General features: G+C 42.5%; 1 long non-coding RNA gene across 2 annotated transcripts in view; it reads left to right on the forward strand.

The window, feature by feature from the left end:
- LOC122471940 overlaps positions 1-25858 on the forward strand; it is a 94371-nt gene that overhangs the window by 56153 nt on the left and 12360 nt on the right. Inside the window, exons 4-6 of one of the 2 annotated variants that reach the window (XR_006294315.1) lie at positions 17255-17350; positions 18119-18195; positions 19430-19650. This is a non-coding gene — a long non-coding RNA (uncharacterized LOC122471940). The remainder of the gene's footprint in view (positions 1-17254; positions 17351-18118; positions 18196-19429; positions 19651-25858) is intronic. The other variant, XR_006294314.1, reaches the window with a different exon arrangement.

Consider the following 25858-nt stretch of genomic DNA (forward strand, 5'->3'; position numbering starts at 1 on the left):
TGTTTCCCCCTGGAGAAACAGTATGGTATGTTCTGGAATCAGGCAAGGAATAGTGTCTGAGCTCAGCTGCATGACCTTGGGAACATTATTTATCCCAGGTAAGCCTCAATTTTCTTGTTGATAGATGGCGATAACAACCTCCTTCACAGAGCTACTGTGGGCTTCAGGTGAGTTAAGTGTTCATAGTGTTCTATAAAATACCTATCGATTTATGGCTTTGGATGCCCCAAATGCATTCTTGGTTGGAAAATATTGTTCTTTGAAGATAATTTCATCATCCTAATGCCACAAAGAAACTTTAGCTCCTGACTTGCCTTTTCCAACAAGAGGCTGTTTTTCTTGTCCTGGCTGTCCATTGTAACCTAAGCATGAAGGTACCATTGCCACAACTTTCCCTTCCAGCCCTGTGAGCTTCACCCAGGGCAATTCCCTTTGTCAACAGCCCACCCCATCATTCAAAACCCTTTTTCAAATCTGGCAGCCATGAACTATAAATTTCCCAGTAATGGTGGGCTTATGGCTTACCCTTTCTGATTTGTTAACGTTAAGGGCATTCTATGAACAAGACCAGATGAAGAGTACCAAGAGGGTGGGCACATCGGGTTCTGAGACAGGAATGGCAAGAGTAGAAAGCATGGTATTTCACAGGCATCTCACTCAGTCACCAAAATAAGTTGTTGAGTATCCCATGTGACCAGCATATGCAGAATCTTTGACTGCATTAGAAAAAAAATAGTATTCAACAAGAACAAAATCATATTGCTGACTGCATCACATTTTCTCCAGATAACTTGATGATCATAGTCCACAGCTATACTTACAAAATTACAGAGCTAGGAGTACCTTTGAGATCACTTGCTTTATTTGGGACACAAATAAACTTAGAAGTGAGATGACTTCTTCATGGTCACAAAGGTAAGGAATGACAGTCAGGTCTAGAATTCTGGCCCCAACTTTTGGTCTATTATTCTTTCCACTGCATCACATAACCTCATATTTGTGCTGAATTTTAGGATTAAATATCTACACAACAGTGATGCAGATATTTTTCTCATTTCATGATTTCAGTTCTCTATGGTCCACTAAAAGAAAAGAGTGTTTACAGAGAGGACCTGTGTGTCTAAAACCAAGGGCAAAATGCTTCTATTGGCGAACCGAGAAGCTAGTCTTGCCCAAGGAAAGCTTTCACTATATTGTCATCCTTGAGTCACTCAAAGTGAGTATGTGCTCTTGTTCATCTAATTTTCCAACTAAATGTCATCAGTCACCTTGAAGCAGGTCATTTCCTGCTGATAAACAGCCCTTGACAAGGCTGTAAGCAGTCAGTTTTTACCACCTGGTCATTAATCCCTACAAATGCCCTAGACCCAAATTCCTAATTGCTTAAACAAATGGTTTCCATGGATGATGAAACATCCCCGCAAATCTACAGCACTTGCTGGTAGCAAAAGTAGTTCTCTGTGCCACCTACTCCTACACTTCTCCCCTCAGTCCCAGGAAATGCTAAATGAAAAGTCAAGAGAGCTCTGATGGCTGCAAAGGGGAAGTCTGAAGGTAAGGGGGGCAGTATTGTCATTCATTGCCATTCCCTCCCCAGAGGTGATTCTGAGAGCAGGTGAGACTATGATGTATGGGACGTAAGAGAGAAAGGTCTAATGGGAGGAATACTTCAGTGTTGTCAGTGAGGATTTAGGTGAAGTCTCGTCACGATTAAACAAGGGTCTCTGTTGCTCCAAGTAGAGGGATATTTAAGCAGGATTGGGGGGGGGGGGCAGCCAGTTGTCAGAGAAATGGTCTCACAGTGGCCACGTCATGCCCAAACCTGCATTTAGGTCTGCTGTGCTGCATTAAGGTTTCTGTGTTGGCCACATTGTTGGCCTGCCTGGTTCTTTGGTTTTTCTGGAGGCTGTGACCCCTGTTCCCTCACTCCCACCCACATGGTCATCATGCATACAGTTACCTCGGGAGCATCCCCTCTGTGCTGTGTGACTCTAGCCCCATGACCCTAGCTGTGACCCTTGACCTGAGGTAAGCCAATAGGAACCCCTTCTACCGTTGTTGGCCTTGAAGCCAGAGCTTCAAGCTGGTACTTTTCCATCGCCTATGGCATATACTTTAAAGCTGTGTACTCCATGATTATGTTTCCACATGGTATTCAGGAGAAATGGAGGCAGCCAATTTGAAGAAAGAAAAAAATGAGAAAGAAATTGAGAGGAATAAATGAAAAATGAAGACAGAGATGGTTGTGATGAGTTTTATTGTTAGTTCCAGTTGTTCCTGGAACCCGTGTGCAGTTCTGTTCTTGGATTCCACAAGACCTCTGGCATTTGAAGAAAAGTTCCCCATTTTCATTAAGCTAGTTAGGAATCTGTCATGGCAACCAAAAAAATTCTAAGAACTATATTCCCTTCTTTCCTTTGACACTGACTTTATGGTGGATCATTTAAGTCCAGGTACATCTCCCATTTTTTCTTTAATGTATATGGTATTTATAGTCAGATAGAAATGAGGTCCCTGGTTTTCATGTAACCTTGGATTTTCCTGATACCGTCTAATTGTTGGAGGTGGATTACTATCTTTGCTGCCAAATGTCAAGAACACTTGGATCTACTTGGAAGCAGAGCCGGTGCTGATAGGGCAGTGCCCTCTGCTCGGAGGGCAGGCTTGTTCATCCTGTATCTCCTGTCACCAGTCTACTACTTGTTGTGAGAAATGGGCCATTATGGGGATCAGAGAGGCTCTGTATAAACGGGTAACCCTTTGACCTGAGCTTAAAACATTGCTTTGCTACTCTATGAAGCTGGTAGCAATGGTGGGGTCAGGAGAGTATCCTCAGATTCTCTTTGCAAGACTAGTTTCTGTCGTTTCTACCTTGGTAGGCACAGACAGACCATAGCTACAAAGGGGAAGCAACTCCTCCCTGAGGTTACAGCTATGGTCAGCAAACGAAAATAATATGAAAAGTTCTAGCAGATTTTAAAAACCCTCTTATTAAAGCAAAAGTTAGGCCTGTCTGTGAATGTGGGAGATGGGGACACAGATTGAAGTAGAACTTTCTCGCCCTGTGTCTGCTTCTCCCTGTGTCTTCCACCACTCCGTCCCCCTGTCCTGTGTTCCTATCTTGAGGGACTCACTATAATTATTCGGTCTGATTCTCCAGCTGAGAGCAACTTTGGAACAAATGTGTGTAATAGTTGCACAAGGTGTTCTCCCTCCTCCCATCATGCTGCCCCAGCACCCACAGCCCCAGACTGGAGTTCCTAGGTAGAGCCTTCATTTTCTCCCACAGGCCCCCAATGCTTGCAGCCTCACCTCTCCATTCTTGATCCTCACCTCAGTCACCTCCCCTGTATCCACGATGTCACTCTCTGTTGATTTCCCAGCGGTTACTTTACTCTCTTTGGGCAACGTATTTGTGAACAAATGTCTGATGAATAAAATGCTAATCCCAAAGAAATGCTTCTAATGATGGAATTCCTGCAAAGTGTCAGACGAGTTGGAGAGTTGGGTCTTCCGATCCTCTGAGCATACGTTACCCACTTGCCCGTGCTTGGGAGCAGTCCCTGTGTCTCTGTGTCTTAGTATCCACGTAAGAATTCCATAGCGCAGTAAAGTGCTTAGGCTTATTTTATTTCATGCTACTTTGTATCTATTGAAGATCCTTCCTCCTGAACTTTAAACTACGCCACAGTATACTTTTTATCTCAACCTTTTAAAAAAGGGAGGATTGAGTAAATTAGAGTCTTGGGCACTTGGAAGACCTCAAGCTAGAAACAGACGTTTATATAAACCCTATAATGTCTAACACATTACCTTGCACAAAATGAAAGGAGAACAAGAGGGAAGCAAGATTTTATACAGACATACGTATATATACATATTGATATATACACACATATATACATTCATACATAGATTTATAATTATATAAAATATGTATTTCAGATAATATATACACACAGGTAACACTCAATTCTGACCTCCCTGATCCTGACACTGATTGAAGAATTTTCAGACTTACAGGCAGGCCCCTGAGGCATATATCATCCCTTAGAGCTTTAGAAGGTAAAGCCGCACCTGGCCTTGAGTTGGTGACCAGCATTGGGCACTGATTTCCCACATGATTTATCCAACAGAATTAGTAAGGAACTAATGTTCCAGACACTGTGATAGGCTGTACAGTTTCCTCCTGCTCAAGGCTTTGTGTTTTCCCACCCACTGCCTACAAAGACCTTATTAGGAAATGTTTGGGGAACCTGAAAACAGGGACTATGTCATATATATATCATATATAGGGGTCATTAAACTTTTATTTGTTGGTGGATTGACTGATGTTTTGAGTACTAACACATGTGGAAGAGAGGCATTTGATGTACATTTCTGTGTCTTGTGGTAGAATTATACCCCTCCTTATACTAGAACTTCAGTATCTTCCCTTCTCAAAATGACTTAAGGGGAGGATATCACCCAAAGTTGAAATAAGATCACAATCAATGATAATTAGATAATTCACAAATGATTTCCTAATAGCCTAAGAGAATTCATTTGCCTTTCAGTACTTGGCATGCTACATTTTATTTTATTTTTTTTAATTTTTTTTTCAACGTTTTTATTTATTTTTGGGACAGAGACAGAGCATGAATGGGGGAGGGGCAGAGAGAGAGGGAGACACAGAATCGGAAACAGGCTCCAGGCTCTGAGCCATCAGCCCAGAGCCTGACGCGGGGCTCGAACTCACGGACCGCGAGATCGTGACCTGGCTGAAGTCGGACGCCCAACCGACTGCGCCACCCAGGCGTCCCGCTACATTTTATTTTATTTATTTATTTATTATTTTTTTAATGTTTATTTTTGAGACAGAGAGAGACAGAGTGTGAGTAAGGAAGGGGCAGACAGAGGGAGACACGGAATCTGAAGTGGGCTCCATGCTCTGAGCTGTCAGCACAGACCTGACGCGGAGCTCAAACTCATGAACCATGAGATCATGGCCTGAGCTGAAGTTGGACGCTCAACTGACTGAGCCACCCACGCACCCCTTGGCATGCTACATTTTAATTTTTCAAATGTTTTTCTTCTGATACATTAGGTTCTACACTGCATTTTTCCAAGTTAAACACTAGTTGCAATGGTTTATCTTCCAGTTATCTATTGCTGCAAATACAAAGCCCCAAAATGTGGTGGTTTAAAACAACAATTAATTATTACCTTTTGAACTTCTGGTGCTAACTGGACCAAGCTAAGCAATTCTCAGTTGAGATCTTTCATATCAGATGGGTATGTAGCCATCTGAAACTTGGCTGGGCTAAAGACCAACACGACCCACTCATGTGGCTGGCAGTTGATGCTGGCTATCTTCTGGAAGCTTACCTGGAACTTTAAGCCAGAGTGCCTACGCATAGCCTCCATAGGGCTTGGGCTTCCCATATCATGGCAGCTGGACTTCAAGAGGCAGAGGAAGACAACTAAGCATGACAAGAGGCTCAGGCAAAAGCTTCAAGGTTTCTAGCCTCAGAAAGTATACAGTATCACTTCTGCCACATTTTATCGACCAAGAATGAGTTACAGATCAGCCTAGAGTCAAGGGTAGGGGGCTATATAAAGATGTAAACAAGATGCTTTTGTGTGTTAGGCATCAGCTGGAGCAGCTGGGCCTGGTGAACCACTTCCAAGGTGGCTTCTTCACTCACACACCTGGAGCCATGGTGCTACCTGGTCTCTCCCTGTCTTTCTCTCTCTCTCTCTCTCCCTACCTCTTGTTTCTATCTCCATCTCCATGGCATCTCAACCTCACCTTTAAGATATCTTCACAACACTATGGCATCTCACAGCAGGGTAGCCGCAGGATTGCTGGACTTCTTCCCTGGTCACTGGATTTCTCCAAAGATGCTATTGAAAGTTCCAGAACATCTCTTTTGCAATATAACAGTATCAATCCAAGTCACTAAGATCATTCCAGATTAAAGGAGAAAGAAATAGACTCCACTTCCCAATGAGGAAATGCCATGCCTGTAAAGGAAGAAAGGAATTGATGGCCATTTAGGAGACAAGCTACAAGTCCCCCTTATTATCTACCAAAGACATGGGGATCTCCTAGGGAAATACATAGTTCTTCTTCTCTGCCATGTCTTGCCCAAATGCCAATTTATAAAGGCAGCTTTCCTTGATTCCCCTATGTGATATTATAGTTCATAATGTAGGAATGACATCACCAAGATGATAGCATAGGTCATTCCTGACTTTGGCCCCCCTCACAGAGAACAGTTGACATCTATTCGAGAACAAGACAGCACTGGGAGAATTCTGTAACACAGAGGTGAGACCGAAGCACCCCCTTGCACCTGACAGAACAAGATACACTGCACAGAAGGGTAAGAAAAGCCACTACATGTCGACCGTATTGCGCCTCCCCCAGGCCAGTACAGCATCATGGACAGGTCTGTCCTGAGCCTCTGGTTCTGCCAGTGGGAAAAGGGAACCCAGGAAGGACATCCAGCCCCAGCCCAGAATTGTGGGTCACTTTGTGGAATCCCCTACTTGGATCTCTCACCATAGGATCACAGGGGAATCTGTGGGTTTGACCATTCAGAATCTGACTGTGACAAGAAGCAGGGAGGTGCTCACAACAACTAGCACAAGGATCTTGGTGGACCAAATTCTTACCTGCAGCACCCAAGTGGTAATCCCGTTGATAGGAAACTGTCAAGGGATGACATTAAAAAAATTTTTTTGGGGCGCCTGGGTGGCGCAGTCGGTTAAGCGTCCGACTTCAGCCAGGTCACGATCTCGCGGTCCGTGAGTTCGAGCCCCGCGTCAGGCTCTGGGCTGATGGCTCGGAGCCTGGAGCCTGTTTCCGATTCTGTGTCTCCCTCTCTCTCTGCCCCTCGCCCGTTCATGCTCTGTCTCTCTCTGTCCCAAAATAAATAAAAAACGTTGAAAAACTTTAAAAAAAAAATTTTTTTTAATATTGCAATACCATCTCACCACAATGAGATATCGCTTCACACCTGTTAGAATCGCCATCATCAAAAAGATAAGAGATAACAAATGCTGCCATGGATAGGATCTTGAAGGCTTTATCCTAGGTGAAATAAGTCAGATAGGGAAAGACAAATACTGTACGGTCTCATTTATACATGAATCTAAAAAACAAAAGAAGACAAAACAAAAGAAACAAAAAACAAACCCATAGAAAAAAAGATCAGACTTGTGGTTACCAGAGCAGGAGGTGGTGGGGAGGGGAAATTGGAGGAACGCGGTCAAAAGGTCCAACCTCCAGTTGAAATATAAATAAGTACTAGAGATGTAATGTACAACGTGGTGACCACAGCTAACACTGCTATAAGGTATACAGGGAAGTTGTCATGAGAGTAAATCCTAACAGTTCGCATCACAAGAAAAAAAATTGTTTTCCTTGATTCTTTTCTTCTTCCTTTTCTTTTTTATTGTATCTATATGAGAAGATGAATGTTAGCTGAATCTATGTGGTGATGATTTCACAATACATATAAATCAAGGCATCATGCTAAACACCTTAAACATACACAGTGATGTATGTCCATATTTCACAATAACACTGGGGAAAAAAAGAAATATATGTTTGGTCTTTGACCTGTTTCTGGCACAGAAATTCTTGGAATTTCCTGATGAGAGGGATAAAGTTGTCTTTTGTCACATTGATGACGTGACTTTGGACCGTACCTAAAGATGGGACTGGTTGCCACAGTAGCCAACTGTGTAATTAGAAGGTTGGGACTTTCAGTCCTGGCCCCTGAACTCTGGAGACAGGAGAGGAGCTGAAGGTTGAATCCATCACCAATGGCCAGTGATTTAATCAATCATTCCTACATAATGAAGCCTCTGTAAAAACCCCAAAAGGACAGGTTTCAGAGGGCTTCCAGGTTGGTGAACACATAGAGGTGCTGGGAGAGTGGCAGCACCCAGGGAGGGCATGGGACCCCAGGCCCTTTGTCCATACTTTACCCTATGCATCTCTTCTATCTGACTGTTCCTGAGTTATACCCTTTTATAATAAACCAGTAATCAAGTGAAATGATTGTCTGAGTTCCTTGAGCCACTTGAGCACATTTATCAAACCTGAGGAGGAGGTTTGGAACCTCAATCTATAGCCAATCAGTCAGAAGCACAGGTGATAACCTGGGCCTGTGACTGGCATCTGAAAAAAAGGGGGACACTCTTATAGGACTGATGCTGCAGGATCTCCAGGTAGATAGTGTCAGAATTGAGTTGAATTGTAGGACACCCAACTGGTGTCCAAGAATTGTTTGGTAGTGTGTGAGAAACACCCCCCACCACCACCACATTGGAACTGGGCCCAGAACCCCCTTTAAACTTAGAACACATTAGGATCCCCTTCTGAATGCTCATTTTAAGTACACATATCACAGCAATTGCTGCTATATTTTACTAAGATTGCTTGTTTAACTATGTGTCTCCATGAACCAGCTCCTGCTGAGAGCACCTGTCTTGTTCAGAGCTGCATTCCCAATACCCAGCAGAGTAATATCACATATGGTGGACCCTCAATATTTAGCTGATCATGGAGGTTAATTGTATCTACAGCAAACTTTGCTAGAGGTATCCTTTTGCTTCAAGAGTCAGGACCAAATCCTTGTTCTTTGTCTCCCTCTTTTATTTTTCCCCCTTTAACTTTTTCCCAAATGTACAAGGGCATCATTTTCATGGTAATAACACCATCAGGACTTGTCCTGAGCCTTTTTTTTTTTTCTGCTGCAGCTCCTATGGGCTTGTGATTATCATGCATGAGACAGAGACGGAGCAGGGTGGCGGGGGGGTGGGGGGGGTGGGGGTGGCACATAAGCTGCTCCTGAAACGAATCTACCATGATGCACCAGCCAGGAGCCTAATAGGGAGCATGATCCGCAATTTGCTGAGTGTAGCTCTACAAGGAGCCCTGGGCTGGGCTTGTGACATTCCATTTCTCAGAGGATTTTAGCTCCTGCTGCTGCTACAGGGAAGGATTGATGACTGTGATAAGAGATTTGAACACAGTCCTCTTAAAAACAGAAGGGCTGGGGTCGTCAGGCTAATTGGGACTGCAGACACGTGTATGTGCATGTCATACATAATAATGTGTGTATGTTATGTACATAGTATAAAAGGGTAGAATATTTGAGGATAAAGCAAAAGCCAAAAGGACAAAGGCAACAGGCAATCTAATCCACTTAATGGGTCAAGAAGCTCAGAGCTGAGCCGCAAATGCATCATTTGATAACGGTAATGAAAAAGACAGCAATCTATATCTACAAATAGCATTAAGGCAGATTTGGTTTAGAGGCCAAACTAAGTTGATGTGAAATTACGAGACCGGCTGTCTCTCAGATGATGAGGGTGCATTCAGTTCCTTCTTTTCTCCTTTGGAGCTCGCTTAGGTCTTATTTCCAAGGTATGTTTTCCTGATATGTGAGGCTCAATTTTGTTTAAATGAGAATTAAGCATTTTGCCACCCAATCTTATCTTAATGCTGAGGATGCTGATTTTACAAGTGGGCGAAGCCTATTTAGTGGCCCTTTGGGCGTTACATTTCCTTGTCCAGTGTCTGCGGGCTTCCTGCTCACAAGGGAGTTCACACGCCCGTGCACACGCACACACATGCAGAGCGAAAAGTTGCTGGTGCCTTGAGATGGAATTTATAGTAAGGCATGTGTCTGAATCATGACTTAGCAGCTGGTCCTAGAAAATGCCTGAAATGTGTGTCCCGATGATTTGTTCAGTGTGCTTTGTGTCTGCAAATCCCGTTATAATATTCCTGTGCAAAATGCACAGGGGCTTCATTTTTTTTTTTTAGGGACTTCACTTTCAACCAAAGTTCTAATACATACTCCACAGTAATCACAGTACATTGCACTGCAAAATATGCAGGATCCATTAATTTTTTTCTCTGTATGATGCCTCAGTCAATATCAGGTAGCATTCACGAAGAGTAATGAAGTCTGCTTTCAACACAGCAATGTTCCTACAATTATGTGCTGATTGACCTTCACTTTGTGCTGTGCCTGCAAAGAAAGGGAATCCCCTGATATACTGTACTGAGCAGAGCACGTGCAAGTCAGATGCCTTGAAGTAAGAAAGGAACTCGTCCCTGCAGCATGTGATGTGAACTTTCACTCCAGATTTGCTCCTGCTTCAAAAGTTAAAGCAGACCAGATCAGAAGTTTGGGGGCAGATTGGGAGAAAACTGTTTGGTTGTTTTTTTTTTTTTTTAATGTTTTTTAGTGTTTATTTTTGAGAGAGAGAGAGAGAGCACAAGTAGGGGAGGGGCAGAGAGAGAGGGAGACACAGAATCCCAAGCAGGCTCCAGGCTCTGAGCTGTCAGCACAGAGCCCAATGCGAGGCTCAAATTCACAAACCACGAGATCATGACCTGAGCCCAAGTCAGGCCCTTAACCGACTGAGCCACCCAGGTGCCCCCAAAATTTTTTTAAGTCACTCTGGGATTCAGGTCTTCACTTATTTTGTGGGAAATTTTATAATAAGTGAAGTCACATTATTGACTTATTCTACAAACCTAACCTAAGCGTATGCTCCCTTTGAAGGAAGTGTGAATTCCACATAAGACGCTACAGCATAAAGAAGAGCTCACCCCTCTTTAGTGCTTCATCGTGGCTTCCATGGGTCTCTGTGCTTTGGTCACGGTAGTAACTACTGTAAAAAGGAAACTCCAGAATATGTAATGACTCAAGTGCAAAGAGACATGTATTTCTTGCTCACCTGGCAGCCCGGGACAATTTCACGTCATCAGGGTTGGTGATGATAGGGAGGAATGTTCTTCCCTACATAGTCACTCAGAGAACCAGGCTGATAGAGGCTTTGTCAAATACATATGACGTCCCCAGTCTCCCTGGACGTCTTATCTGGAAGCGGAAAGGAGAATGAGAAAACCCACGTGAAATTTTGCATGGGTGATGGCCACAAGGATTCTGCTCGCATATACCTCTGGCTAGAAATCAGCCGCACCCAGCTGCAAGGGAGGCTGGGAGATGCCACCTAACTGGGCCCCCAGGAAGAAGAGGACATGGATTATGTGAGCAACCTCTGTCACGCTCCTCTCCTTTATGTTCTTTGAGGGGTGGGCTTCCCAGTTTCACAGGGTCTGTGGCAGTGTGAGAATACGACACGCTCCCCCAGACGCTTTCCAGAGGCAAGGATCACCATCTGTGGGATTCTTTCGTGTCCAGTCACAACTCAACTCCTACATTCAAGAGAGGTATTCCAAAACCCTACCGAACATCTATCTGATTGTCAAATAAGCACCTCAAATGTGACAGCATGAAACCAAATGTAGCTTATCTCCTCCATAGAAATAATATCTATTCGTAAGGTTATGAAAAGGCTGAAATGTGTAAGCCACTCAGAAAAGTGTTGGTACACAGCAGATGCTTAATAAATGTTGGTTATTATTTTTTTCCCTCCCACTCTCCTCCCACACAAATCTGTTTCCCGTCCCATGATTCATAGCAGGATCACCTACCTTAACAGGTCAAGCTAGAAGTCACATGTGACTGCTCCTTCTCACATACCTCTTACTACTGTCCAGTGACCTTCAGATAACTCTGGGCTGCTGCTGATTTCCTCCTCATTGTCACGCTCTGTCTCAGACATTCATTGCTTCTGAACGGAGCTATTGCAAATCCTGCAAAATGCCTTCCTGTTTTCTCTGATCTCCTCGTCCTCTGCCTCTGCCTCTGTAATATTGCCAGAGTTCCATCATTAAAGCATCCTAACATGTGTTATCAAACACTCAGATGGCTTTTTATTGTCTGCAAGTATGAAGTCCATAATCCTTGATGTTGAAAAGGAGGGTGGAGCATATTGGGAAGGTTTACTGGGGTATAAATATGGAACTGTTTTATTTTTACTCTAGTAACTACCTTCAACTAGGCCACCTTGATTCCTTCTTCCCCTCTGGGCAGTACCTCCCTTAACAACATGGAGCAGACTCTGAATTTTTAGTACCTGTGAGATACCAGAAAATCTCTCGATTTGGATCTAAAACACCCGTTCCTTTTTCTAGCCTGATGTTCCTCTAGTGTTGAGAAAAGGGAAGAGGGTTGGTGGAGGCAGTTGCCTGGTAAGGGACCCTCCCCAGACTCGGTCTGGTTCGGTCTGGTTGCACCCAGTGCTGGTGGCTTCTAAGTCAGCAGTGTGATGGTATTCTTAGAAAGAGATTGGCTTTAACCCAGCCCCTCCATTACTGAGGACTTCTCCACAGTATCTCCACCATCTGACCACCATCTCCACGCACCCCAGCTGCGCCTCTGGGTACAACAGTGTATCGTGGGGTACAGCGGCTCCCTAGGCCAGCCTACAGCTGCTGCTTCTCAGTTAAACCTGGCGCTCTTCAGATAGAGCCACCAGGACTCTGAAGTCTCCGGGATGTTGGAGTCCCCTCCTGTACCCTCTAAGGACTATGAAGGGCTGGGATGAGGCATAGCTTGTCCCACCTTTCCCCCCAAACATTGGATACTACAATCTGTTCAAGCCTGTGAGAGTAGCCCATTCTGGTGGGTCTTTCCTCCTCAGAAATCTCTAGATGTGAACCCTATTGGCTCAGGTATGTCTGCAAACCTCAGGGCGCACGTGAGATTCTGGGACTGAAAAGGACAATGTAGGCCTGACCCTAGGACTTCGGCATATCCTCCGATAACTCTTAAGACATTCTCTGTATGCAGGAGCATCAGGGCGCTTCCAGAAGGTTGACAGTTCAGCATATACCGAGCCAAGGAATGAAATGTCAGTCTCTATGTCTTGAAGTTACTTCCAGCCTTTACCAGAAATCCCCTTAGAACCCCACTCAGTTGGCTTCGGGGATGAAAGGCACTAGTCTCTCACCTGGAATCAAGTGCCATTCACTCAGTTAAGACCTCTCTACCTTCCCCTTCTCCTCTCCTGACAGGGGTAGGTGGAGGTAGGGCCAGCATAGCTCTGGCCCCTCCAAATAAACCCCAGGGAGGCCAGAGCTGGCCTCTTTAGCTCGAGAGTTTCTTTGGAATGTGATGCACGTAGGGTCTTCATCCACATTTGGTCCTTGGCTCCAATTCTGGGGCAGAGAAAAACCCATTTGACACACGATGAAGTACTTCATATATGTGTACACTTCTGTCGGCCTTGTCACCGTTTTTACAGCACCTCTTGTTAAACGTACCTCTCCCTGCAGGCACCGGAAATCCTCTAAAGGCTGAATCTTCTTCCTTTTTGTTCCACCATTTCTCAGCACAGCGCTGAACACTTCGTGGATGCGCAACAAGTGTCCAGGACGTTATTTCCCAATTCCTCCCACATTAAGGTCCCGGATCCATGAGATGCCAACCCCGTTTTTTGTTTGTTGTTTGTTGTTTTTGTTCTTCAGAAGACAAAACTCAGGTGCAGAGAGATGAGATCACTTATCTCGGGGCACACAGCTAGTTTGGGCTTCCGTTTCGTATACAAATTCATACACTTAATGGTGCAGCAGAAGCATAAGTAAGCCAAGCATTATTTGATGACTGGCCTTTGGAGAAAAGAGAGTGGGTAATGGAAAACACTGTACAAATTCCAAAAGTTGATTTTTGCAGATGAAGCACATTTTTCATTCTCGGTCTGGTAGGGTTTGCCTGTGTGTGCCGTGACTAATTCTTACTGGCCCAGCCTAGACTTCCTGTTTTCAGGGCAGCATGACAGATTTGTTGGTATAGTTTGGCTTTAATTCATTTCAAGCCGATCCTGGAAACCGGAGGCCCTGTCATGTCTTTATTGCAACATTAACTCCATTTTTTCTTTCCCTACTCCTTCTATTAATAAGCAGAGGCCACTCACTAGGGCAATCTTAACTGCCCACTGAAAGTGACAGCCGAAAGTATAAATAACTCTTCTCACTTACCCTTTAATACTTTTCTGGGAAAAGTAGCAGTTTTGTTCTCTTATCTCTTACGTGGATGCAGAGCTGATAAATTCATTCAAGACAGCTTAACTCTTTCTTGGTGAATCGGAATTTCCAGGGCAGCCTGCCCCAGAAGGGCCAGCTCCTCCCGTGCCATCTTGCACACTCACAGTGATTTGGAATTGATACAAGATTTCCTCTGGGCCCCTAGTTGTGCCCACACTTAACTCCACCTATCAAAGTGTGGAGTGGTTGGAACCTGAGAAATTATCCAGGGAGGTTTTGTTCCCTTGCTTTGTCTGTAGGCATAACAAAACAGCTCACTTATTCAGAAATCTCAGAAGAGGGTGCAATGGGAGAGAGGTGGAAAGAAGCCTCCAGCCGTGGCCGTGGCCAGCCACACGTGGGTGGTTCCGCAGGCAAACTCTGGACAGTTTGAGATGAGAGCGGTCTCTGGGCATGGATCCTTTGGAGGGGGCAATTCATGAGCCAACAGCCCCTCTGCACATGTACCTGTCTTGTTCCCTTACACACATCGGGTAAGGCCTGATCTAAAAATCTGCCCCCCTTCCAAAGCCTTCCTTGGCAAAGAAAAGAAACCACAACCTTTTGTCTCTGGTGAGTCCTTTGTCCCAGCATGAACCAATTATCTTGGCCAGGGAGATTCGAGCACTGGCTGGCCATTCTGTATTGTGTATCCACACTCAAATCTGGGAAGAGGAAGAAAGTACCAGCTGGTAAGTGGCAGAGGGGCATCCAAGAAGACCTGGGGAGCAAAGCAGAGGGTCACCGCCCCCGCCCCCGCCGCCCCCGAAGAAAGGATGCTGTGCAGGCATCTATATATCAATAAAAACCCTTTTACACTTTTTAAATTATACTCTTAAATTATCTCATTAACATATAACTAAGATAATTTTGATATTATCTTAGCATAGTATTAAAATATATTATGCTTCTCCGAAGACCATTAGGCTGTGCTCATAACACCCAGGAATTGTACACGCTGACTGCCTTTTGTGCTTTTCAAGCAATGTACCGCATGTTAAATTTCTGTGTCAAGTGTCCCATTTTTCCTAGTCAATCCCTTTCTTTTCCCATCTCTAGGACTCACATGGAAAAAAATTAGAAATTACGAAGTGTTTCACAATGGAAAAGATGGGGAAGAGGTATAGATGTGTTGCTATCAATCAGTCATATATATCTACGGGAAATTTTGAAACACAGGACATTTACAGGGCCTAAGAGTAGTTTGGGGGAGTACATTTTCAGAACGCAAAACAACAGTAGAACTTTCTTAAACAACATCTAATTCTCAGAAGATTTATTAAAAGAGAGGTGGTTATCTTCATGTAGGATCTGGAAGGCCAGAAATGTCTTCCCCTTAATACTTCTTGTTCTCATTCTGCTACTGGAACCATAACCATTACATCTATAACACAACTCCTTGACACGGCTAATTGTCCTGTTTGTCCTGTTCATCGCATGATGATTGTCCTGGTCATCGCATGATGTGACTTGGGGTCCCCAGACTACAAGCCAACCCCCTCGTTTTCCCTTAACTCTTAAGTAAATGTGGGCGGCCAAGAAGTACGAGCGTTCATAATGAAGTGTTCTTATAAGATTTAATGTTTCTAGTCTGCCATCACTATAACACTAGGACTTTGGTATTTCTTATAAATGGGTCTTTCCTCTTCAAAGAGCATTTTGTTGCTTTCTGTCCAAAGATTCACTTAAGCAAAAGCATGACCTAAGGGAGTATAAAAGAATAACAAACATTTCTACCTTATAAATCGCCTCACCAGCAAATACTTACCACTAAAGGGAAGAGAGGAAGAGGGCCTGGGGTTTAGTGATTATAGGGAGCTCTAAGCTTAGAGAGAAGGGCATTGCTTTAAAGAAGGTGAGGAGGGAAGGGGACAATGAACTACAATTCTTTTATGGCTGCTTCATTCCAGGCTCTCTCCAATGGAAGGGATTGACAAGGATAAATATAAAAATTTCCATCCCTTGGAGTAATCACAAACCAGTAGGGAAGACAGACACGCACATTAACTAGAAGAGTGTCTCGTGCATCGAAGGTATCTATTAAATGCTCGTTGGACTGACGATTTACCTACAATGAAATTCAAGTTCGCACACTGTACATCAGATTCTGGCTCTACCACTAACAAGCTGTGTGGTGTTGTATAGGTTACTTAACATCTCTGTGTTACTGTGAACTGCTTGGCTTAGTTCCTGGCAAATAAATGCTTGTAGCTAATATATTTTTTTAATTTTTTAATGTTTATTTTTGAGAGAGAAAGAGAGACAGAGAGACAGAGCATGAGTGGGGAAGGGGTATAGAGAAAGGGAGACACAGAATATGAAGCAGGCTCCAGACTCTGAGCTGTCAGCACAGAGCCTGATGCAGGGCTTGAAGCCACCAACTGTGAGATCATGACCTGAGCTGAAGTCGGATGCTTAACTAATGCTTGAGCCACCCAGGTGTCCCTGTAGTTAATATTAATATCAATATTAATATTAATATTACCGTTACCTATTTTCCCTCCATCTCCTACCATGCTCCCTCTTCCTCCTTTCCTTAAAACCTATGCTCCATTCATTCCGCACCAGGGAATGCTTCGCAGACATGTTATGATATGCACATCTCTCAGTCTGTGATTTTCATGCTCTCTTGCCCATCTACAGTGGACTTTCCAGGCCAGTTATAAACCCTTTTGGAGAAGGCACTGTGGTTTTTCACATTTATAATTCCAGCAACTAGCATATTTCCAGGAACAGTTCAGACACTTCACAAATATTTGTTCAATTGAATTAACTGTATTAAACTAAATAGTGTGAATAAAACTGTACACATCCACATAGGGAGAGGGAGGAATTCTTCATAGGGAATGAATCACGGAAGGTTTCCCGTAGGAGCAGACAGTTTAACTTGAAAGCTTTGAAGGATGGATTCATCAGGGGATCAAGGTTCGGTGTGTTTAAGCGTCATAGTTGGGTTAAGAAAAATGAGTTTGGGCCCAAATGCAAGACATTGCATACAGTGAGAGCTCTGTAAGCAGGGAGCTGAATGAAGGAAAGAATGGAAGCACACATTTGTTCTCTAAGCAACAATTCTGTTGTCACACTAAGAGAAAGCACAACTTGAATTGCTTGCCTTCATTTTAGTTTTTCCCTTGATATTATTTTTGTAAACTTGTGAGTAATGAAGAAGGAAGGGGCCTTAACCACTTCTCAGACTTTCATAGGTAGGCCAAAAAATCACAAACAACTGTCACTACCATTATATCCCGTTTCCCAAGTCTTCTTGGCTCTTTATCTCCCAAAGGTAAATCTTCAGGTCTGAGTCGTCTTCAGGTCTGAGCTGGTGGAGAAGTGAACCTAGCAACCTGGTGTTCCAGAAGAAGGGACTTTTGCCCAGAGTCATACCTTTGTCAAATATACACAAGACAGGTCAGCTCTCTTCTGTTTACCAGTGGACCACAAAATAATCCATCAAAAGACAGATGTAGTATAAGATGGAAACCAAAGCTTATCACCACACCTCCAATCCAGTCTGCCTCCAGAAGTATAACTAAGACTTAAAGACCTTAGAAAAACAGTGGAGAAAGGGCCAGGACAGAAAGGTCAGCTAGTACAAAAACCTATGGCAAGAGATGTTTGGTGTGTTTGGGAGACAGGAGAACAAGGGAAAGGCAAGAGACAGGAATGGCAGAAGACGGTGAAAGCAGAAAGATGAAGGACTGTGGGGGAGATGGGGACCAGCTTGTTCAGGATGTCGAAGGCCATGGCAGAGTGTTTGGATGAACGAGGCAGACATACTCCCTCCTTTATAGAGAAAAGTCTGCCGGAGAAAAGAGTCCTCTGAAAAAGTCGTCACAAACATGATAAGCATACAAAATGAAAATGCAAGTCTTAGAGGATCATATAATGAAGGACTTCGATGCATCTAGGAGGGGGGTTAGAATAGACTTCCTAAGTTCTTTAAAGAAAGTATCAGTTTGGCAATAGATGAGTTGGGGCAGGGGGTGCAGCATTTGGGGAAAGGAAACAGAATGGGCCAATGCCCAAAATTGTGAGGGAGGAGAGGCCAAAAGGCCAGTGGAGCTGAGTGTTGGGTCTAAGGAGAGGAGAAGGACTGAAGAGGGAGGGCAAAGTGAGTCAGGGCTGGATCCTAGGAGCCTTTACAAAACATGACAGAGACTCTGGTCTGTGTTCTAGGAGCAGGAGGAAGCCACTTTAAGGAGTAGAGTGATAGATACAGTCTGGCTGGGGCTTTAAGAAGGTCACACTGGCAGGTAAGTTAGTACGGCTGAAATACAGAGCGTGGAAGCGACGTAGCAACAGATAAACACCGGCGAAGTTAGCTCTATCGGTTTATGTGGGAAAAGACCCAGAGAAGTTCCTTCCAGAATGAAAAAGAAAAACATTAGGCAATCCAACATGCACTAAGGCAAATATCAGACATCTCCCTTGGGAAGTGTCCCTCTCTTTCCCACTACCTGCATTCTCGCGACCGATGAGGCTGGATAGTATTTTTCCATCTTGTTCCTAGCCTCGTGGTAACCGTCAATATATGGGCCACTTATAAGCTGCTTCCATACTCCCCTGAATGTGCACAGAGATCCCCTGGCGACCTTATTAAAATGAATATTCTTATTCAAAAGGTCTTGGGCAGGCCTGAGAGTCTGTATTTCTAACATGCTCCCAGGTGATGCCTGTGATGCTGGTCCACGAACGAGACTTTGAATAGCAAGGCCATAGAGTTTTAGGCCTTCTGAACATACACGTAGCAGCAGACTTAAAAATATAAAACAAGCCAACAAACAGAACTAGAAGATTATACCTCTGTGACTGTGTTGCCTGTTTGCAGAGATTTTGGATGCGACTTTGTCTTTCCATAAAGAGACTTTAGGAGATACTGTGTAACTTCATTGGAGCTCAATCCTGGAGCCCTTCAGACTGTGACCCTACACCACAGTGACACCTGCTGGCAAATTCATGGATTACAATGGGGGCTTTGAGAATAATCCAGTCAAGTAGCAAACTTTTTTCATACATAGAAGTTTTCCTAAAGTACATCTTCTGGTTGTGAAAGGGATTTTAAAATAAGGTGTTTGATGTCCCTTGGTGAAGAATTAGGGTCTGAACAGTGGCATAAGGATAAATGTTTAACAGCTGGCTCCCCAGGATAAAAAATAGATATGCATATATATGTGTGTGTGTGTGTATATGTGTGTATATGTGTGTACATATATATATGTGTGTGTATATATATATATGTGTGTGTGTATATATATATGTATGTATATATATACACACACACATATATATATACACACACATATATATATAAATTTTAGTGATATAAGGGATGTGCAGCACATGATTTATAAATAATAATAAAATTTATGATACTTTTATTGTAAATTCTACATGTAAGTTGATTCTCACAGAATCCTTTTGCTTATTTTTTTACCAAACTTGTATCAGTTGCTAACCTATAATTGCCATCCAACCATGTTTTGACAGAAACAGCCTATGAAAAAATGCTCGTTGAGTATGCAATTTACCAAAAAGCCACGCACATCATTGATGGCACGGATGTAGTTCTGATGTGAATGTCAGCGGGTACTTTTGTTTACATTAATGAATAAAACAGAGAAACAACAGAAACATATGTTAGCACATGACTCACTCGTCAGTGACACGAGGATCACTTCCTGGTGGATGATAGTTTTGAATACTAGAAGGTTTTTCTTCAATTTTTGGAATATTTATAATATAACCACTATAGACGTGAGTTTAATCTGCATTAGTGACATTTCTCCATCATTTTCCTTTTTTTTAAGTGTATTTATTTTGAGAGAGACAGAAAGAATGCATGCACGGCCCTCGAGTGGGGGAGGGGCAGGAGAGGGAGAGAGAGAACCTCAAGCAGGCTCCACACTGTCAGCACAGAGCCCGATGAGGGGCTCGAACCCACAAACCAGGAGATCATGACCTGAGACAAAATCAAGAGTCAGATGCTTAACAGACTGAGCCACTAAGGCAGCCCTCCATCAGTTTCTTAAGTTTACGTAGTCAACAAAACAATAAATCCAGCTCTGATTGTGGCATTTTCCAACTTCCATACTCTAAGTACTCCCACTATGGCCAGTTTCAAACCACCAGTGTGATACCACTGCCTGTGAGGTTGGGAGCACACCCTTCTATAGTGTTTCTGCCATACAGGCAAAATAATATAAATAACATCACGAGTATAGGCAATGGAAAACTATAGTAAAACAATTAGGAAGTGACACATTCTGAGTGTTTGGGAATTTTTTTTTTAAGTTTATTTATTTATTTCAGAGGGAGTGGAGAGAGAGAGAGTCCCAAGCAGGCTCTGTCCGCATTGTCAGTGCAGAGCCCAACGTGGGGCTCGAACTCATAAACTATGAGATCATGACCTGAGCAGAAATCAAGAGTCAGACACTTAACCGACTGAGCCACCCAGGGCCCTTTGAAATTTATTTTTAAATAATTTCTTTAATCCTAAGTTAACATGGGGCACCGAGGTGGCTCAGTTGGTTAAGCTTCCGACTAGATTCTGGAATATACCTGAACAACCTCTGATGTGGGACAAGAACTAACAACGAGCTGTCCTACTCAACGGTGGACATTAGCAGGGACATCAAAGGGTCAAGGCAGGGGGCTGAGGCAATGACAAGGTTGCCTATGGGGAAAGGAGGGTGGAGAAGACAAATTCCTGGGTGCGGAGCTCTCTCCAGACCCTGGGTGCCGATAGTTAGGCCCCCATTTGACAATAGGGTAAGCAGAGTTTAGAAGGCCAGCGAAAATAGTCAGCCCCAGAGCAAGTTTACTAGCAGTGAGAGAAAGAAAGAAAACAGGAAAATTTAACCTTTGAACTCCACTCCAAAAGAAAAAGAAAACGAAAAAGAAAAGAAAAGCTTTTCCCATGAAAAGCTTTTGGGGAAACCTAAAGTTTCTCTAAAGACAGTAGAATGATGACGCCTCTGCCTTTGTTTTGATGCTAGCACTGAGCTCTAATCTATTTACTCTCCACCTAAAGGGAACAGTGGCTCTGTTTGCTTACTTAGGGTTTAGTTATTTCAAAATCAGAAAAGCCTATCCGAAAATCCACAGACCAGGGAGGGATTTTAGAGATCATCTAGTCCAGTCTTCACATTGCCTTCTGAAAAGTGCAACTAAAAACCCTCTCACTATTTAAAAAAGAAAAACATTTTTTTAAAGAATCTGCAAAACGGAGAGACGGTGATCTGCTAGGGAACTTGGTACCCAAGGAACAACACTGTGGAAAGTACCCTGGAGCACCTTTTTCTTTTCATATACCCCAGACACGGAGCTGACAAAACAGGCAACTAGAAAATATCAAAGGGGCAGAAAAGGGATAGCCTAGCAAGACAGAATACTGTTAGACAATAACACTTCTACTCTAGCCAAAAACCACAGAAACTAAAATCAGAAATGGAAGAGGGGATATTATTATCAACTGTACAGAAATAAAAGGAGTAAAAGAGAGTACTATGAGCAATTATATACCAACAAAGTGGGTAACCTAGATGAAATGGATGACTTCCCAGAAATATACAACCTACCAACATTGAATCACGATGAAATAGAAAATCTGAACAGACCCACAGTTTGGTTCGCTAGGGCCTGCCATAACAAAATACCATAGACCAGGTGGCTTAAACAGCAGACATTTAGTTTCTCACAGTGTGGGTTTCACACGTGCTCTTTCCTTTGTGCATGAACGTATGTGATGTCTCTGTGTGTGTCCTAATCTCTTATTATATAGACAATAGTCGTATTGCTTACTGACAACCCCATTTTAACGACTACATTAAAACCCTGTCTCCGAATACAGTCACATTCTCAGGTATTGGGTGTTAGGGCTTCAACATATGACTTCTGTAGGGATACAATTCAGCCTAGAGTAGTTTATAATTAATAAGAAGATTGAGTTAGTAACCAAAACCTCTCAAGAAGAAAAGAAAAGCCCTAGACTAGATGGCTTCATTGGCGAATTCTACAAAATATTTAAAGAAAAATTAACGCCAACCTTTCTCAAACTTTTCCAAAAATGGAAGAGAAGAGAACATTTCCAGATTCATTCTATAAGGCTAGCCTTACCCTGTTACCAAGCCAGGCAAAGATACAACAAGAAAAAAAAAAAAACTAGGGGTGCCTGGGTGGCTCTGTCGGTTAAGTGTCCAACTTCGTCTCAGGCCACGATCTCATATTTTGTGAGCTGGAGCCCCATGTGGGGCCCTGTGCTGACAGCTCAGAGCCTGGAGCCTGCTTCAGATTTGGTGTCTCTCTCTCTCTCTACCCCTCCCCTGCTAAATCTCTCTCTCTCTCTCTCTCTCTCTCTCTTTCTAATAAATAAATGTTAAAAAAATTTTTAATAAATAAAAAAGGAAAGAAAACTAAAGGCCAATAGCTCTGATGACTACTGATAAAAAATTCCCAAGAAAATACTAGCAAAAGGATTATATACCATGACCAAGTGTGATTTTTTCCTGGAATACAAAGATGGCTCATCATATGAATATCAATCAATATAATACACTACATTACCAGAATTATGGAGAGAAAAAAAATCTCACTTGATGCAGAAAAAGCATTTGACAAAATTCAACATCCTTTCATTATTAAAAACAACAACACTCAATAAGCTAGGAATGGGAGGAAATCACCTCAACATAATAAAAGCCACAAATGAAAAACCCACAGCTAACATCAAACTCAAAGGTGAAGAGCTGAAAGAGTTTTCTCTAAGATCAGAAATGAGACAAGGGTGCCCATTTTTGTCACTTCTATTCAACATAACATTGGAAATTCTAGTTGTTGTTTTTTTTTAGAGCAATTAGGCAAGACAAAGAAACAGGCATCCAAATGGAAAAGGGAAGAAGTAAAATTATCTCTGTTCAAAATAAAATCATCTTATTGTAGAAAACCCTAAATGTTTCACAAATAGAAAAACTGTTAGAATTCAGTAATAAACACATCCAGTAAAGCCACAAGATAAAAAATCAACATGCAAAAATCAGTTACATTTATAAACACTAATAATGAACACTGTAAGGAAGAAATTAAGAAAACAACTCCATTTGTAATAATATCAAAAATAATAAAATACTTAGGAAAAACTTAACCAAGGAGATAAAAAACTTATACACTGAAAGGCACAAAATAGTGCTGAAGGAAAGTAAAAACACAAATAAATAGAAATATATCCCCTGTTCATGGATTGGAAAACTTGATAATATTAAGATGTTAGTACTACCCAAAGCAAGCTACAGATTCTATACAATCCCTATAGGAAAAAAAAAAAAAAAACCTAGGGAAATCTCAGTGATATTTTTTCAGAAATGGAAAAATCCATCCTAAAATTCATATGGAATCTCAAAGGACCCAAACAGCCTGAACAATCTTCAGAAAGAACAAAGTTGGAGTTCTCACACTACCTGCCTTCAAAACTTACTACAAAGCTGCAATAATCAAAACAACATTGTACTTGCATGAAAACAGACACATAGACCCATGGAACAGAAGTGAGAGCCTAGAAATAAGCCCATGCATATACTGTCAAATAATTTTCAACTAGGATGACGAGATTATTCAAAATGGAGAAAGGATGGTTTTTTCAACAAATGGTGCTGGGAAAACTGGATATCCACATCAGAAGGATGAAGATGGATACTTACATTACATTTAACAATTAAAAACTCCAGGGGCACCTGGGTGGCTCAGTTAGTTAAGTTTCTGACTTTGGCTCAGGTTATGATCTCACGGTTTTGAGTTCAAACTCCACGTCGGGCTCTGTGCTGACAGCTCAGAGCCTGGAGCCTGTTTTGGATTCTGTGACTCCTGCTCTCTCTGCCCCTCCCCCCTTCATGCTCTGTCTGTCTCTTTCTCTCTCTCAAAACTAAATAAACATTAAATTAAAAAAATTAACTCCAAATGGATTAAAGACTGAAATGTAAGAGCCAAACCTATAAAACTCCTAGAATAAAACATAGGTGGGAAAGCTTCATGACATTGGACTTGGCAACAACGTCTTCATTAGGACACCAGGCACAAGCAAGAGGAACAACAAAATAGTTAAAGTGGACGTCATCAAAGGACACTATTGACAGAGTGAAAGGGCAACCCACAGAATGAGAGAAGACACTTGCAAATCATATGTCTGATAAGGGATTAATATCCAGAATTAATTTAAAAGCTCCAACAACTTGACAATCAAAAATGAGCAACCCAACCTTAAGATTGGTAAAGGACTTAAACAGATATTTCTTCAAAGAAGATGTATAGATGACTGATAAGCACATGAAAAGCTGCTGAACATTACTAATCAATAGGGACATGTAAATCAAAACCACAATGAGATATAATTCCAAATTATATTTGGCAATTCTATTCTCCAGAACAAACAAGTGTCATTTAAGGGTGTGGAGAAATTGGGGTCCTCGAGCATTGCTGATAGGAATGTAAAATAGTACAGCTATTACCGAATGATATGATGGTTGCTCAAAAAAATTAAACACAAAGTTACCATATGATCCAGCAATTCCACTTCTAGGTATATATCCAACATCCATTCTGTGGCCCATAGATGAAGGAGTAATTTCAACTTTCAAGTCTCACCATTTAAGAAATACTTTTTATAAGATGATAAGCTGCCATAGATAGTGATTCCTGTGATGAATCTGAGCAACATAAATGGAATATGTCTAGAAAGTGCTCCTCATTCTAGATGTCAATTAAGAACACGCATGATTCATGGGAAGAGGTCAAAACATCAGCATGAACAGGAGTTTGGGAGAAGTGGATTCCAACTCTGACAGATGACCTGGAGGAATCCAAGACTCCAGTGGAGGAAGTACCTGCAGATATGGTGGAAATAGCAAGGGAACTAGAGTTAGAGGTGGACCCTGAGATAGCACTGAATTGCTGCAATCTCATGATAAAATGTTGACGGATGAGGAGTTGCATCTTATAGATGAGCAAAGAAAGTGGTTTCTTGAGATGGAACCTATTCCTGGTGAAGGTGCTGCGAAGATTATTGAACTGACAACAAAGATTTTAGAATACGACATAAACTTAGTTGATACAGCAGTGGCAGGGTTTGAGAGGATTGCATCTAATTCTGAAAGTACTTTGGGTAAAATGTCATCAAACAACATCGCATGCTACAGAGAAATTGTTCATGAAGTGAACAGTTAATCAATGCAGCAAACTTCCTTGTTGTCCTACTTTAAGAAATTACCGTGGCCCCTCCAGTCTTCCGGAACCACCACCCTGATCAATCAACAGCCATCAACATCGAGGCAGGACCCTCCACCTGCAAAAAGGTTATGACTCACTGCAAGCTCAGATGATGGTTGGCATTTTTTAACGGTAAAGTATTTCTTTACTTAGTTACTTATATTTTTTAATTTTTTAATGTTTATTTTTGAGAGAGAGAGACAGAGAGGCAGAGTGCGAGTGGGGGAGGGGCAGAGAGAGAAGGAGACACAGAATCCGAAGCAGGCTCCAGGCTCCGAGCTGTCAGCACGGAGCCCTTTGTGGGGCTTGAACTCGTGAACCACAAGATCATGACCTGAGCCGAAGTCAGATGCTTAAACAACTGAGCCACCCAGGCGCCCCAAGTATTTTTTTATTTTTTAATATCTATTTATTTTTGAGACAGCAAAGAGAGCGATGGTAATATTTATTTATTTTTGAGAGAGCAAGTATGAGCGTGGGAGGAGCAGAGAGAGGAGACAAAGGATCTGAAGTAGGCTCTGTGCTTGACAGCAACAAGCCGATGTGGGGCTCAAACTCATGAACCATGAGATCACGACCTGAGCCGAAGCAATAAAATATTTTTTTTAATGTTTGTGTATTTATTTTGAGAGAGACAGAGGGGACCCAAGTGGGGGAGGGGCA

The sequence above is a fragment of the Prionailurus bengalensis genome, chromosome B1, assembly GCF_016509475.1.
Source record: "Prionailurus bengalensis isolate Pbe53 chromosome B1, Fcat_Pben_1.1_paternal_pri, whole genome shotgun sequence".
NCBI classification, from domain to species: Eukaryota; Metazoa; Chordata; class Mammalia; order Carnivora; family Felidae; genus Prionailurus; species Prionailurus bengalensis.